We start from the raw sequence: 5,821 nt of genomic DNA on the forward strand, positions 1-5,821 counted from the left end.
TCAGGTTTTCCCAGATGAGAACAGACTCAGGTCATAGAAGGAGGAAATATTCAGTATCTGGTTTCCCTGATGGTTTTTCTTAGAGGATTGATACACCTGTGTTTTTCTGCCTGGCAGGTGCACCTGTCAGCCAGTCACCAGCTGGTGTAAGAGGGTGTGGCCTGTGGCTCTCTTCCCCCAGGCTTTGGGGTCTGGTTCCGGAAAGGCAGGCAGTGGAACTGGGCCCCTCCCATTCCTCTTGGGAAGCTATCCCCCCTCCAGAGAGGTCACTGCATATCAATAAGTTCTTTGTTTCTCTGACTCAGGTGATCAAAGTGTTTTGATTTTAAAATGGCTGAGGCTGTCTTTACTGCAAAGTGCTGTGGGCTGAAAACTGCTGAGGTTTTTGCCACAGAGGGAGAAAAGAACAGAAAAGCTCCCAGGTTCACCTGTCAGCCAGAGATAGCACCCAATTCTCTGGGCTCCCCGTCCTAAGACAGATATGTCCCCCGACTCTCCCAAGGTCAGTTGTCACCAAAAGCCTCTGTCTGCTTGTTGACGATTCGCTGTCTGTATTGAGCAGTTAACATTAAAACCCCAGTTGGAGCTGGGCTGAGGCACACTAGCTTGTTTGGAGAGTGCTGCTCTCTAGCACCGTGAGCTTTCCATGAGGGAGGGACTCTCGGCTCTCAGCGTGGGTCCACAGTTTTACTTACAGATTTTATGCTGTGATCTCGGGCATCCCTCCCAATTCAGGTTGGTGGATGATGAGTGGACAGTCACATTTGTCTCCCCACAGTTATTCCAGGTTATTTGCTAGTTTTTTGGTCATTTATGAATTGTTCCGGGGGGTACTAACAGTCTTCCAAGCCTGTCTATGCCACCATCTTAGCTCCTAACGCTCCTGTTTTTATACTACCCAACCTCTGAGCCTTTGTCCAGGTGGTATCCCCAAAAGACAAAGAGAACACAGAAGGAAACACAAGGAGCAAATGTTTGGAATCTGAAAAGTTGATGGAGCAGGGCTAGCGAACTGATGCAGCAGATCCAAGAGAGTGTAATCCTTAGTCAGCAGTGGAGAAAGCCAAGAGGCAACCCAATTTATACTAATAAACCTCCCAAAGACTAAAACATTGGCAACCATAGACACTTTAGGAAGTAGGGTGAAGATGGGGCATTAAAAAAAAAAAAAAAAAAAAAAAAAAGGAGGATTGTTTGAATGTCCACCCTGCACCACCTCTGCAGAAAGCTAGAGGTTTATTCTCCGAAGACGGTAAAACAGAAGGTTGTGGACTTGGCCACAGAGGCAGGGATTAAGTAAAATTTGCATATTGAAGGTTGAGATCCCTAGATTTTACCCCACCTGGCTTCCAGGGTCCTAGCAACCAGAACTTACCTTCCAGGTGAGAGAAAGAGAATCTGTGGAGCCTGAGAGAAAACATCTAAAAATATGCATATAGGGGGTTCTGGGTGAAAGAACATGGCCAATCAAAGTGGAGCTGCAGGGATAAAGCCCCACCCACAGGCACTGAGCTCCAATCAACTTGCTAGTGCCCTGCTCTTAAGTGTGAGTGGCTGGCCAATGACAGAGGCCAAAACAGACAGGAAAAGTAAGATGGAGAAAACAAGGAGTCTTCAAGAAAACTTAAAATACAAAACTATTGCTAAGATCCTCAGAGAGATAAGAGAGTGATACAGTAATAATACCCAACACACAGGGCTTAATCTAATCTTTACTTATTATTATCATTTTACTGAGGAGAGAATTCAGGCAATGAGGAGTTAAGTAACCTCCCAAGGTTACACTAGTAGTGAATGGGGGGTAGGGGTATTGGGCTTGCATGCAGGCTCTCTAGCTCAGTCCTGGCTTTTAACCACCAAGTTATAATTGCTTTCTTGAAACTTGAACAAGATGCTATTTTTTAAAGGTACATCCAGAAAAAATTGAGTGCTTAGAAATTAAAAACATGATAACGCTAATGAAAATTCAACAGAAGGACGAGAAGACATATTTGAGGAGATCTTGCAGAAAGTGGATAACAGAGACAAACTAAAAATAAGAAAATGAGAAGTTCAAGATCCAGATAATAGGAGAGAAAGAACAGTGGAAACCGAGAGGTCAAACTGAAGGGTAAGAGTTTCCAGGCTGAAAGGGTCTGCTGAGTGCAGGCACAATGGATGAGAGAAAACCTGCAAAGACCCAAAACATCCTTGTGAAATTTCAGGCTGCAGGGACCAAAGAGAAGATCTGAACAACTTCAGACAGAAAAGGATGAAAAATCAGAATGTCGCTGGATTTCCCAACAGCAAAAATGAAAACCGAGATAAGGGAGGAATGTCTTCAAGATCCAGAAGGAAAATGATTTCCAACCTAGAAATAGGAAAATGATTTCCAACCTAGTGGAATATCAATTCAGTTCATTGCTGTCAGAAATGTCAGGTCCCAAACTGTTTACCTGCTGTGATAGCCACTCTCCAAGATGGCCACTGAAGAGCCCCATCTCTTGGTGTTCAATCCCTTATATAGCCCCTCCCACACTGAATCAGGGTCGGTCTGTGGAGAATACCAGTGGAAATGGTGGCATGTTTCTTTCAATACTAGGCTATAAAAGACATTGTGGCTTCTGTCTTGCTCTGTCTCTCTTGGTTTACCCATTCTGGGGTAAGATAGCTGCCACTTTGTGAAGACACTCAAGCAACCACGAGGAGGGGCCTGCTTGGGAGAAACTGAGGACTTCTGCCAGCCACCACTGAGGAACTGAGGCCTCATACCAACAGCCACGTGAGTGTGTCATCTTGGAAATGTGTTCTCCAGCCTTGTCAGATGACGGCAGCCCTGGCTGATGGCTTTTCTGCAAACTGATGAGAACACTGTGAGCCAGAAACACCCATCTCAGCATTTCTGGTTTCTGAAATTCAGAAACTGTGTGAGATAATGCACATTTGTTGTTTTAAACTGAAGTTTGGGGTAATTTGTTATGCAGCAGTAGATAACTAATATACCTCTTATGCATCCTTTCTCAGGAAACTACTGTAGAATGTGCCTCATCAGAAAACAGAATAAAACAAGAAAGGGGAAGAGATGAGCTTCAGGAAGGTGGCATTCCAACACAGAAGAGAGGGTTAAAGGAACCACCCAGGATGCTGGTGAAAGCAGAGCCTAGAGTTACAGCTGGACAGTAGGTCAAAGAGCAGCCAGTGTAGACTGAAGCAACTCAGAATGTTCTAGAAGCCTCACAAGGACAGTGACACTGATTTAATAGACTGTGAATTTGAATAACTGAAAGGAATTTAGGGATATGTTATTGATAAGAACAGAGTAAAGCACTGAAAAGGAAAAAAAATCAAGAAAATTATTTACTTCAGGGAAAATTAAGTGTTGTGTTATAGATGAAGAATATTCATAGCATTCTATGCAGCTCGGCTGTAAACAGTCCAACACGGTCATAATATTGTAAACCCTGAATAGAATTCTGTTGAGATACTAAAGGGGACAAGAAGTATGCATGTGGGGTGTGTGTGTGTGTGAGAAAAGGAGCTAACTCCTCATATTTCAGGTTGAGAAATCAATAGATAGTGCCTAAAACAGAAATATCAAGAAGTAGCAATATAAGCATGTAATTAAAGATATAGAAGATACATACCAATGGGGAAAATCAGCTGAAAGGGTTAAAAGTGGTTGCCTCTGGAGATTTGGAAACCGGGCAAGAAGTGTCAGGGAGACAACTGCCATTTCCCTAACAAGCTTTTTAGAACCACCACATTTTCACAGATAATGAGGCACATGTTTTACACGTTAACATCTCTGAAACTACATTGTTTGTTTTTTTGTTTTGTTTTGTTTTACCATCAATGGCATCTTACAATTACAGCTGGTAGCATTTTTTTTCTCACCAGTATATAAAATAAGGACACATCTTACTATCAAGAGCATCTTTGATTCATGAAATGCAGCATTTGACTCGATACTATATGCAGGTACAAATTTGACTGAAAAAAAAAAAAAAAAGAAATTCAATGATGAAATCTGTCCATAAGGCAGAAAATCCTCTGCACTTTACAACTGAGCTTTGTGCATTTGCAGACGGAGAGTCTGAGAATGCCCTGGAGCTGTTGCTGCCTCACCGATGCATTCTTGGGCCAGCCTGGACCAGGGTGGAGAAAAAGTGGACAGCAGAGCATCAGGATGACGTGGACAAATCACTATTCTGTTTTTGCCACTGGAGTTCATGTATACCTCTCTCATCAATCAAGCGACCATATAATCAACAACCTAACCAGGAACTTTAAGACTAAAAAAAGGAAGTTTCTATTAAAAGTGAGCTCCAGGGTAAAGTGGGGTTGTCCCAAGCAAAGCCAGACAAGTGCTCACCCTTCTCGCAGTGTTTCTCACACCCCACCTGGATTGAATGGTTACAGAGCTGAGCCCTCACCTCCTGAGCCAGGGAAAGGCAGGAAATGTGTCTTTCATCTCTGTGCACCCAGTGCTCAGCACACAGCTGGTGCTCAATCAGTACTCATGGAATGAATGAACAAATGAATGCATTAAGGAATTAGTAGTGGACAACACAGTCATATTCTAGTTATTACTTTGCCATCAGTTATTGCTTTGTAATTTGCTACATAATATTCATGCTCAAGTTAACTCTCTCCCCAAGCATGTATAAATACATATATATTTCATTCTCATGGGGAATCAGTTTTTCTTAACTGTGGTTTTTTGAACATCCCCGCTTAAAAGAACTTCCCCAGACACAGATAACCCAGGCACCCAGAGGCAGCACCCCCTGGTGGAAACAACACCCTCTTCAGACACTGGCAGACTAGGATAAGCACCTGTTCTGCTGCGTAGAAGCTGTATGTCCTTGAGCGAGGCAGAAGCTCTCTGAACTTTGGTCTCTTTTGCTGTGAAATGGTCCGAGAATAGGGCCCAGAGGCCCACGAGCACTGCACAATGGCCGCCAGCTGCCCAGAGCCTTCGTCCAAGACAGAGAAGAGCTAGGACAAGGCCCAAATATTTCAGCCTTGGAAATTTGTGTCCTGGATGACCCTGAAAACTTGGGGGCAGGAGCAAGTCTTTACTCTGAATTACGCACGGAATTGTCACAACTTCATTTTGCCAGTCTACCGGCACCGTTTCAAAACCAGGCTTCACAAGGAGGAAGAGCCCAGAGCAATTTTCAAGTGACAGCCTCTCCCCCCACTTGCACTTGCCTGCTTTGGATTGTCTCTAAGCCCCAGGGCCCTTACATTTGGTGCCAATAGCTGTTTGTAAGCAAAGACACCCTTTCTTTAATCTTAGTACACTCCTGACTTAAAATGAGTAGCAGCAGACCTGGGTGAGGTCGGGGGGAAAAGGTGAAGGGGAGACCTTTTTACAGTCTCCATCCAAGGCCCTTTCAGAATATAGATTGAGAATCTCTTACATCAATTAGGATGAGTTTGACTGCAAGTAGTAACCCAAACCCTGATCTGACTAGTAAGCTGGGAACACATTTATATCTCCTGAAAATAAATACAGAGGTGGGTGTTTGCAGGGTCACAGCTCAGCAGCCCAACACCAACCAGGAAGCCTGGTTCTTTCCATCCTGTCATCCTTCTCCTGAACCAGCCTCGGGGCGTGGGCTTGGCCCTCAAGCTGGGGCTGCCTTCTAGAAGGCGGACAGGGGCAGGGGAGGGAATGGATCTGAGGGCGAGCAGTTATTATCTGAGGACAAAGGATTATTTTCCACACTTCACAGGGTCAGAAACTGAAGCACAGAGGGGTTAGGCAGCATGTGCAAGGCCACACAGCCAAGCCCGGGTCAGTCTCCTTTAGATGTCCTCTTTCTGCTGGGTCAGG

This window comes from Choloepus didactylus, chromosome 4, assembly GCF_015220235.1.
Source record: "Choloepus didactylus isolate mChoDid1 chromosome 4, mChoDid1.pri, whole genome shotgun sequence".
In the NCBI taxonomy this organism is placed as follows: Eukaryota; Metazoa; Chordata; class Mammalia; order Pilosa; family Megalonychidae; genus Choloepus; species Choloepus didactylus.